We start from the raw sequence: 12,154 nt of genomic DNA, 5'->3' as shown, positions 1-12,154 counted from the left end.
GCCGGCGGTGGACTTAGGCAAGTCACCGGAGAAGAAGGAGCATATTCCGTTAACTTTGCTTTCTATATAATATAACGGCGCCAGGTAATTTGAATAGAATATTCTATTATTTTAACAGAATATTCCCTAACGCCGTTAGGGGTTCCGTCAACGTGTCTGCGCATGGCTGGGGCATGTGGATGTGCCTTGGCCGGCGTGTAGGGGTGCGTGTGAAGTCCAAAAATTATTCTAAAAATATGGGGGTGTTCATGGTGTTGAGTAGATCACATTGGTATATTCAAACACCCCATTTGAGCAACGTATGAAGAATTCAACCTAAGTTTTGTTTATGTGCTATTGAATTAACATTAAATTAGTTATTTCGCATATAGGTGAGGCATATCCTGAGGATGAACGTGGACAAGCGAGGCTAGGGGGCTATAATCCTGCTACTTATCAATGAGTGGGCATTTGCTTTCTTTCTCTCTCTCTCTCTCTCTCTCACTATATATATATATATATATATATATATATCGTTATAATATGGTTTCCAAAATGTTTTTCTTAAATGATTTATGCTTTGAATGCCATGTCGTAAATGAGTTGCATTTTGAATATTGCATTGTTATACTTATGGATTATATTGTGTGATGTTGCGGAGACTCAGGTAAGCTTTAGGTGAGTTTGATGTGATTGAATGGATTGTATTGCATTGGTATGCATATATTTATTTAGAGCTCATCAAGGCTGCACCCTGGTATTAGTGTTCCTGCCCAGGGGTTAGGGCCAGCCTTCATATGATTGTTCACCTTCCGCACCGCATGATGCGAGAATTATACGCACACAAATTAACCCTCTTTTTGTCAATTGTAGTAAGTATGTAAGTAGGGATCGTTCTGGACGGGAGATTAGGAGGGATTGTTAATCATTTGGCTTTGACTCAAAAACGTAAAAACAAGTTTAAAACACTATACTAGACTTAAAGAATGCAAAACTCAAAATAAGATAGATTAAGACTAAGACTAAAAAAAATAAGGGGGATTGAGGTTTTGACGAAATTAAACTAAAATGGACAGATTGTAAAGAAAACAAATTGTAAATACGAATTTGACGGAAATGAATGGATGGGAAGCTAGCTAAGGGTTTCATCTCCACACATGTTATACTTGCACACAAAATGATTTCTAATTGCTTTTCAATAAACCATGAATTCTCAACACCCCGGGTTAATTAGGTCCGCTTAAATTAACCGTCAAGTTTTCCTTAAGTTAATGAATTGGATGATTGCATACGACAACCCAAAGCATTCCCCACAAGTTCCCTACATGAATTGCATAATAGAGATACAAGCAAGAATCATTAAGTTCTTTGAAAACCATAAGTGTTGACGAGGCATTCGTTACTATGAATTGCATGAAACTTATGCCAAGAATTTACTTAACGCGATTGTTTATAAGCAACCTCCACTACTTGTGAATATAAGTTCATAACTATTAGGTGAAACTTACTTACATTCTAGCGTCATATTCATGCATGAAAATTAAGCGTGCACTCTCAATAAACATACATAAATAAGTTGTCAATCACATAGATAAGTAAATTGAATTCACAACTTATGAAACGTAATTAGAAGTAATCAAATCATATTGCAAGCATAAACATGTATTTCGAATCCCCCCTAGCCAAGGGGGGGTTTAGTTCCTCATACGTACAAGACAAAGAGAATTAAAGTTAAACATTGAAATCGAGGAAAAGCAACACCTAAAAATTCCAACAACTCAAACTTGAATTGTATGAACGTTTAGGCACTCTTCTCCTCCTCTTTGTTGTGGCACAAGGTCTAAGGATAGGTTTGGATGGATGGGGAGTGGTTGGAGTGGCTGCAATGGAGGAGATATGGTGCAGAAATAGAAGGAGAAGATGCTGGAATTGATAGGGAACCCACGGCAAAGATGGAAGAATGCTATTTTTGTGTTGTGTTGTGATGTTTTTGGTAATGGGAATGCAAGGGTTTTTATAGGAGGAATGGAGGTGTATATGGCTGTTTGTTTAAGCATGCATGTGGCTGGTTAATGATGGAAAAACAGCTAGGAAAGTTGGTGGAAAGCTGGAAAGCATGTGGCAAGGTGTGTAGGTGCTGGAATTGACAAGGTTATGCACGACAAAGGCTTGTTTGGGTGCATGTGATGATTTCTGGGGTGGGTTATGCATGGCAAGGCTGGAATGTGGTGTAATGATGAAGGAATAATGTCTTGGTGGCTGGCATGATGAAGTGGTATGGCTGAAATTTGTTGATGTGCACGGCAATGGTTGGAATGTGTTGGAAATGCATGTGTTTTGAATGATTTCTTGGTGAGGGGATGTATGGGTTGATGAATGGGAAAAGTTGTTGAATGATGAAAGGGGAATGGAAGAATGTGGCTGCAATGATTGTGTGGAATGCTGGAAATGCAATGGAACTCACGGCTAGGATGTTGTTTGTGTGAAGTGTGTGTGAATGGTGGTTTTGCATGGCTTTGATGGATTGTTTGATTGGGCTAGAGGTTTTGCATGGCTCAAAGGATTGTTTGATTGAGCTAGGCCCTTTGTTTTATGTCCTAAAGAGCATACAAGGCTTCAATTTCGTCCATCCTCTTTGCTCCATGATTAAGCTATCCAATCCATGCCCACAAATGCTCCAAATAGCCTCAAAATGCACTTTCTTGCTCCCTTTGCCATGAGGACCTAAAAACAAACGAAAATAGCTTAAACTACTAAAACAACTATGAATTAACAACATAGATGCACGAAAACAAGCTAAGTAAGTTGCCTAAATATGCTCCTATCACCGCACACTCACCTTGGATCCAAGTCTGGTGCCAACCTGTCATATAGACCACAATAGGTGGTTCTGACTCATAGGTGACTCACAATTTATTGCATAGCCTTCACGTGATCGTAGCACTTGAGCGTACATATTTATACTTAGCCTGTCATACAGGTCACATCAAGTGACTCTGACTCATGTGCTAGCCTAGGTTGATGAGTTATAGTTACAGTCGTACAGGTCACATTAGGTGACTCTGATTGGCAAGTTATTTTACATTGATTCTACACCTGGCTTACATGATTGAAATGTTAGGACATGGCATATTTTGGGTTTCACTACTCTTTTGCGTTGTTTTATATATATGTAGTATTATTTTTTTGGAAACTATAAGGGTTTTATAGTGAAGGGTTATTATTTTCAGAAAAGATAAATACATTTTCAAATGATTTGTTTTTGCCCACTCACCCTTCTGTTTTGCGCCCCTCCAAGTTCTAGGTAGCTGATCATCCTTGGTGGCGCACGAGGACTTCACGGCGATTCTGACGTCTCCATAAATAAGTAGGGATCTTCTCCCTATTTGTATAATTAGTATTTAGTTGGTTTAACTGCACTTTCATTTACCTACGCTCTGATATGTGTGTATCTTATACTTAATCACTTTCACACACTTATATTTTATCTCTAGCTTAAGTAGGTTTAGTTTTGGTTTTTATTTGGACACATTTTTCTATTATTATCACTTCTGTTGCGCACATGGCTACATCACCCTCACGTGACAGCCAGCATGCCTTGACTCCGGTTAGGGTGTGTCATAAAGGGAATCTTTGTGTCCCTAAATGAATTTTGCGTGATAATTTTATTAGTTGCCTATTTTTTTAATTAATTAAAGGAAAAATTAGTATCCGATCCCTAATTACTAATGTTCATTGACTGACACCTTATTAGTTTTCAAATTTTGATCCAAGTCCCTAGTATTAATGTAATAGTGAATTTACATGTCAGTTACATAATTTTTTAAAATAAAAATTAATAATTGATTTCGAATTTTAATACTCTCACCTCTATTAACCTCCTAACTAATTTTCAATTCAATATATTTCCAAAATAAATAAATAAATTAGAATAAGTTTGTACCCATTAGCTTTTTAAAATAAATGTTTTCAATTTTTTAATCTTATATGTACCCGTTCATGTAATTTTTTTCAAATTTTTTGTCTTAAAATGTACTCATTCTTAAATATACCAATTTATTATATGCAAAATATACCCTTTTTTTAATATAAAATCTATTCATTTTTTTTTTCTAATCCATTTTTAAACTTATATGGGTATATTCTTTTTTCTTTGATTTGAGAATGTATCCATGTCAGGTTTAATCGAAGAAATTTGCTAATGCTATTAAGCCTAATATCTTTTTTTTTTTTTTTGTGATTTTGAAGAATGTACCCATGTTTTGGTACAATAATTTTTTGGTTAATTTTGATGAATGTACCCATGTTTATATATACACACACAATAATATAATTTATATTTTAATATTTTTAATCCCACAAATTATGGTTTTTTATTTAAAATCTCATTATTATAAACAATTAAAATTTCAATTTTTAATATAAAAAATATAGTAACATACATAGAAATAAATTATCACATTAATTTTATGGACTTTGATCAAAAATTGAAAACCAACAAGGTTTGAGTCAAAGTGTGACGACCTGTCCCAAATTATTATATATTTTCTCCCCTAGTCTTTAAAGTGACGATATTACCCTCATTGGCTTAGTGACATGGCTATACATATGTAGTTTTAAATTATTTCCTTGCCGTCATAATTAAATCGTACTCGACATCACGAGTGCGTCGACATGAGTTAGGGCCAAATCGGTGTAACGAAAAAGTTACGATTAATTGAATACTTAAACGGGTAAATCACGAACCAATTATATTAGCTCATATTACCTCTAAATCAATCAAATTTTGGGCTTTTATCTTTCTTTGGGCCAATTGGAACTCTATCTCTCTCACGGCAGCCCAATTAGAAAATATTATTTTCTGATTCTGGCCAATCACACACACACACATACACACTCTCTCTCCTTCTCAACTATTCTCCTTTCTTCTTCCTTCTACACCTGAGACACCCCACATGCATAAACCACACCAAAACAACATGGATCGAACCTACGAAGACTACCATCACACTCTTCACAAACTCACGAACCTAGCCATACCCTTAGGTTTTAGTTTTGGTGAGTTTTGATCGTTGACTCACGAGCTCAGACACGATCCCGGCGTGGTTTCGAGGTTTTAAGGCTTGGAAAGGTATACACACAACTTCCCTAACACTTTGGAGTAGGAGTGAAGCGGACATCGGTATAAGCGAGTTTGGAAAGTTGTAGAATTGGCTGGATTTTTCAAGGAATTTTTGATCGTTTTTCGTAGGATATCGAACTCCTAATAAGTACGAATGTGTTCTACTCTTCAAGACCTTCAAATCCATATAAATTTCATGGATTTTGGTCTAGAAATGAAGTAGATATTAAGCTTTAAAAATTTTCCAGAAACTGGCGAACCAGACTGCAGCCGGCGATGGTGGACGACGGAGACCGGCGTGGTCCACCAGAGAAGAAGAAGAATATTCCGTCAAAGTTGACAGAATATTGTAACGGCATTAGGTAACACCATTAGAATTTAACGGAATATTCCTAACGCCGTTAGGGTTTCTGTCCCGTGTGCCAGGCACGTGTCTTGGTGTGTGGTCGTGCCTTGGCCGGTGCATGAGGGCATGTCCGACATCCAAAATTTTTTCTAAAAATATGGGGGTGTTCCTGTTGTTGAGTAGATCACGTTGGTATATTCAAACACCCCATTTGAGCAACGTATAAGGAATTAATCCTAAGCTTTGTTTATGTGCTAATTAATTAGGGTAAAAATAGTTGTATCGCATATAGGTGAGACGTACCCTGAGGACGAGCGTGGACAAGCGAAGCTAAGGGGCTACGATCCTGCTACTTATCAGTAAGTTGGCATTTGTTTTCTATACATACATACATACATATATATATATTAATTAATTAAAAGCATTAAAAACTTCAATCCATATTGTGGGCCCTGTTTTTCACTCAAAGTTGTCCCTATACGGTCCCGATATTTGAGGGCATACACTATGTATCCAGTGAGTCTTTATACTTTAGAGACTCACTCTGCGATCCATTGGAAATTCATTTTGTCCCTGTATTTGTTTTATACTCATTTTATATGGTGGTTGTCCCTATTTAAAGACTCCACTAGAGATGATCTAAGCGTTTATTAACGTGCTTGTTTTCTTTGGTGACATATCATTTAGTTTGCAAATTTGATCTAAAATTTTAGTTTCTCTAGTATTACCTGTTAATTTAAAAGTAAAGAAAAATATCACTAAATGGCATTATTAAGTTACCTTTTCTTTTGAGTTTTTTTTTTTCATATTTGTCAATGATAATTCAACGAAGAACCATGCAATTTTCATATTTGTCAGATTGTAAGACAATTCATCTAACAAGGTTTATCCCATTTAGCACGGTAGCACCAGAACAATTTATCCTAGTAATTAACAAACATTTGATTGTTTTCTAGGCTTCTAGTAATAAACAAAAGTAAATAGATTTACCTGGTGCTGTAAAGTTTAATGAATGGCAATGTGTGACAATTGGTTTACTTGAGGAACAAATCACTTGATTATTCTGTGATGTGCAATTCCAGTAAATTAAGAGTCCTAGTTAGGTAAGAATTGTGGAGTCTTAAATCATTATAGCGAATCTAGGAGAATCATCAAGAGGTTCAAATACAAAGATATTGCATCATGATAGAACTAAATCAAGGTGATAGGGTTGACCATCTTAACTGTTAATAGGCCGGCTAATAAGGAACTCCTATGGTATATAAATACTAGGTTAAGTCCTTGCTTCCATTATTGAATTCCTCATAATACTAAAACCTATTCATATAGTAGAGGGATATTTTGGAGTATTGGAAGGAGAAGACAACCTATAGTTCATCAATGGCTTCATCTTCATAACCATGTCTTCTGAATTCTACAAATAAGTTCAATATAATTAGTTCATAACTTCGTATCTACTTTATATTGATTTGATTTATTTGTGATCCTAATGTCTTGTTGTTGTGTTTTCAGGATATGTTCATGTGGTATTAGAGCCACACAACAAGCTTAGCGTTCAGATTAAAGGTAAGGTGTTTGATTATAATTTCATAGATGATCAAACAAGCCTACTGCTTTATCATGCTAGGGTTTTACCTAATGAGTCTTAGTGTTGGGAAAACATATATGTGACTAAGGATACATACACGCTTCTCCATTGGGTTCCTGCTTGGTTAGTTTCATGATTCCTTTCAACCTTATTAACAATAAGCTATGACTGTATTAACTATAATATTAATACGGGTCTGGATAGCGATGCATATTGCTACGACTAATTAGTATTGATGAATTCTTATTTGGGACTCTCATGTAATTATCAAAAGTGGTTTGTTTTGCTTCATTTCTTAGCCATGTCGTGATATTAATTAAGAAGCAAATCTGATTGCTTTGTTTATAGCTATACTTATTTGATGAAAGCTATATATATACAGTTTTGCATTGAATTTTGATCTTCACCTAATATCAAGATTGACTTGGATGTCATTTGCTGTTGCTGCTGGGCAATGTTTAGGGTTCCTTGTTTTGGAATCCCATTTACAATAATAATAACTATGACTTCTCATGGTGTTTCAAATTTTTCTCTCACACACTGGTCAATGGCAAGCTGTCCTTCAGTCACTGCTCACGCTGTCAATAGTCAGGTTTAAAATTTTGGTCATTTTCGGAGTCTTTCAGCGAGAATCACTTGCTGTTAGGAAACATGGGTATGATTTAATTGAATTATGCTTTTGTATAAATTACATGATATCGCTTATTTTTGAACTCTTGTATATAAATCCTTCTACGGATTAATATGGAATTTTGTTATGAGTTTGTGAGGTTTGTCTTCTTGCTTTCCCTCATTTTTTGTGTATACATGGATCCTCTCAAATTTTCTTATCGTTATAAAACAATACTATCGTTATGTGTTTCTGGGATTTTCATGCTTCCGCGCACTCTTATTCTATTATTATTCATGAATCTTTTACCCTTGTATTGAAGAGAATAATTACAGTGGTAGTGTTGAAATTTTCTGCCTATAGTAACTTATATTTTAACTACATTGGCTTATTGATTGCATGATTAAATATTATAGTTCGGTCCATAATTTTTGGAATGATGAATTAAAAGGAGTAGAGTGGCTTTTGCATTGAAATTTGATATGGTTAACAAATTTGGATATTTTGCTGACGTAGACTTTAAGTGAAGTTGTCTGAATTGTGACATCCCGTTCCAAAATTAATATTAACGTACGTGTGAAATTACAATTTTACCCCTAGTTCGTTTCGTTTAGTTGTTTGGTGGTTTTGTGTGGTGTGGCATGGGTTGGGCCACACACACATGCACTGTCACTTTCCCTGTGTCCCTATCCCTTTCTCTGTCTCGATCCCGTGTCTCTCTCTCCCTTCTTTCTTCTTCTTCTTCCTTCTGTAAACGTACGGACAAACACACAACTCCCTCAAACCGTTGTAGATCGAGGAAACCAAGGGTGCAGTCGTGATCGTGAGGTCGAGGGGAACACAGACGTACCATTTTCAGGTAGGGAAACCACCATTTTCACGACGATTCGAGGTTTTCCGATTTGAGCACTATTCATGCAAACTCATTCTTGCATGTTTTTTGAATTTTTAAGCTCGTAGATGTCTTTGTGAGGTCCCAAGGAGCTTCGGAGTGCTTCGTTGGACGATTTTGGACGTCGGGATTGCCCTGTTCAAACTTGGCCGGTTTTGGAGGTTAGTGACAGGTTTGATTTAGTAGTTTTTAGGCTTTAAAACTTGTAGGATCGTGTTCTACTAGTCCTAAGCTTCATTTTGGTATAAAAATCATGGAAAATGGTGGAAAAACGAACGAGAAAACGTGATTTGCAGGTTTTCCGGCGACGGTGCTGGTGACGGCGCCGGAGTCTCGCCGGAGAAGGTGACGGAATATTCCGTCAGGATTCTGACGGAATATTCCTGACGCCGTTAACGGAATCTGTCAGTTTTGACGGAATATTCCTAACGGCGTCAGTTGACGCCGTCCGTGTGCGCCACACGTGCCTGCGCGTGGCCGGCGCGTGCGGCGGAGGAAATTTTTTCTAAAAATATGGTTGTGATCCTGAGGTTGTGTAGAGCACGTTGGTATATTCATTTGTCCATTTTGAGCAATGTATGAGAAGTTATTTTGAACGGAAGGTTATGTGCTTTAAAGTTAACGTTTTTATAGTTAATTCGCATATAGGTGATTCCTATCCCGAGGACGAGCGTGCACACTCGAGGCAGGGGGGCTACGACCCTTCCACATACCAGTGAGTGGGCTTTTGGTTTTCCGTATATACCTATATACATATTAATTCCCAGAAATTAGTATAAATGCTTATTCGTTATATGCCATTCCTTTTATATAATTGGTGGTTATGCATGATTAGTTGCATATACGTTTATTTATATATTCAATTATGCATATGTCATATATATATATATGTTGGTGCTGTGGAGGCATAGGTAAGTGCCAGGTAAGCGTTATTTAACGATTGCATTAAATAGTGGTTAGAGATGCTTAGAGAGCTCATAACATGCACCCCCGGTGTTAGTGCTCCCGCCCAGAGTAGGGCACAGTCCTTCACGTGTTGTTCACCTCCCGCACCACACGCTCAGCTTGGATCCAAGTTAGGTGCACAGTCCTGTCGTACAGACCACTATAGGTGGTTCCGACTCGTAGGTGACCCGCGATTATTCGCACAGCCTTCACGTGATCGTAGCACTAGAGCGTTTATATGTTTTACACCCAGGCCTGTCGTACAGACCACTATAGGCGGTTCCGACTCGTGGGCAGGTTTAGTTATTGAGATTGAGATTTGAGCTCTAGATTCAGCCGTACAGGTCACTTAGGGGAGTCCGGCTGTCAGATGTTATACTATTGATGTGATTTTTACCTGAGCACTTACATATCATTATGAGGCTTTGACATGGTATACCTTTGAGCATGATTGGCATACCCTTGAACATGATTGGTATATTTATACTTACGTATATATGTTTATTTTCTGGGAAGTATACAGGTTTTACGGCGAGGGGTTAGAATGTATTTTACTAAATGGTTTTCAAAGAGCTTTGTTTTTGCCCACTCACGCTTTTGTTTTGCGCCCCTCCAGGTTCTAGTAGCTTAGCGGGTTCGGTGGTTTTCCCAGAGGGCGTCTCGGCATTTCTGACAGACACTCACCAGTGTAGCGTCACCTTCGGGTGTACTATCGTCATATCTTTTCTTTGGACTGCTGTAGTCTTTATGCTCTGAATTCAGCGTCTTACTTACGCTAGCACTTATATTATCACATTATATATGCTAGTTTTTAAATTATTCGTACTTTTATATTACTTTCTTTAGTTTCCGCACTGTGCACATGGCTACGTCACTTCCACGTGACGGCCAGCATGCCCTGGCCTCGGTTGGGGTGTGTCATGAATGACTAAATCATTTTCTTTTATGGTGAAAATGGATGCCTTGTTTTGTTGTAATCACCAAAAGAATGAATTTTTGTTACCTATTTGCATTCTGTGTAGCAAATATACAGTGAATGGTCATTATTGTTAGGCAATTTCTCATCAATGCATATGTATCTCATTTTATTGTGATATGATTAGAAGATTTTGTAAATTTCATTCATCGCTCCAGAACAATAATTTGGTAAATTTTCCTATCTCCAATTTTTATGAAATTATTTCATGTTATTTTATATAATGAATTCTACACGTGCAAAAATTTTCACGGCTTTCGAACAAGAAATAGATTTATGGTAAAATTTTAAGTGTGACACTATTTTGCTGGAATTCTGCACCATAGTCTATTTGTGGCATTATTTTGACATGTCTATATAATTCATAAATTCATGAAATTTTAGTATGAAATATATCGAGATGTTTGTTTTAAATCTGAAAATTTTCATGACCATTGGTCTGAAAATGAATTATTGGTGAATTTTTAATCTTGGGACTGTACTATAGAATTTATGCAGTTTCTGTAGCACATTCCACTTTGATTTTATTTTTAGCCCACTCGTAAAATCGAAATAAAATTATGAAATTTTGGGTGACAATAAATTTATGTGTCTACCTTATTTCTGGAAATTTTCATGCGTATTGGAGAAAAAATTGAATTGTTGGTGAATTATTTATTCTCGGGTATGTACTATAGAATTTTTACCATTTCTGCACCACATTCCATTTCTAATTTTCTTTTAATACACTTGTAAAATCTCAAAAATTATGAAATTTTGGGAAATAACAGCTTTGTATGTTTACTTTATTCTGGAAATTTTCATGCATATCTTATGAACATAGAATATTTAGAATTTTTTAATCTCAGGGAGGTACTGGAGATTTTGTACAGTTTCTACAACACATCTCTTTTCGAATTCGTTTTTTACTCACTTGTAAAAATTATAAAAATCATGATTTTTTTTTGAAATAGTAGTCATATATGTCTAGTGCATACCTAAAAATTTTCATGACAATCTAAAGAGCATTGAGCTTTTTAGTGAATTTGCAAACTAAAGAGTATTGCCGAATTTTGGTACTTCAAAACTAGTTTTGTATGTAATATTGTTTCACTAATTTGTGCACATCCAATGGTATCAATTGTTTGACATGGTTATTTGCTCCAATATGTCTTGATTTCTATGCAAATTCTCAATTCTAATAACTTTTATGAGTCAACACTGATTAAATTTTGGTTCAAAAAGTATTTTGGTTTATTTTGCTCAAACTAATGTTTTGTTTGGTCATCAATTCTGATTATGATGATCATTGTCATTTAACACAAAAATTGAAAGGTGATATCGATTTACTGATTGATCATTTTGGTCCCTATCTAATAACTGAATAATCATGTTTCCTCTTTCAAGAACTGTATTGTTCAATGTTAATAACGACATAATCTTGAACCTGATTTAAACTTTTGAGAATCCTTAAATATCTAACAAAACGGATTATTTAATACTGTTCTAAATGATTATTTTTGAAAAAAATCAGAATTCTGATTTATATGGTGAATACTTTTGTCCCAAAGGGAATTTCAGGAAATCACTCACCAACTATACATTAGTATTATAGCAAATCATAAAGTACTTGTAACATATTTTTATCTGGCCAAAGTTCTTCAAACTATATGTATTTTGTGTATTTTATGGTTAGCAATGCAAGTATTTTCTTCAC

The sequence above is a fragment of a genome, unplaced genomic scaffold (assembly GCF_019419815.1).
Source record: "Pyrus x bretschneideri cultivar Hongxiangsu unplaced genomic scaffold, Pyrus_bretschneideri_v1 Contig117, whole genome shotgun sequence".
NCBI classification, from domain to species: domain Eukaryota; kingdom Viridiplantae; phylum Streptophyta; class Magnoliopsida; order Rosales; family Rosaceae; genus Pyrus; species Pyrus x bretschneideri.
The sequence above is the reverse complement of the archived record's forward strand: the minus strand, read 5'-3'. Positions refer to the sequence as shown.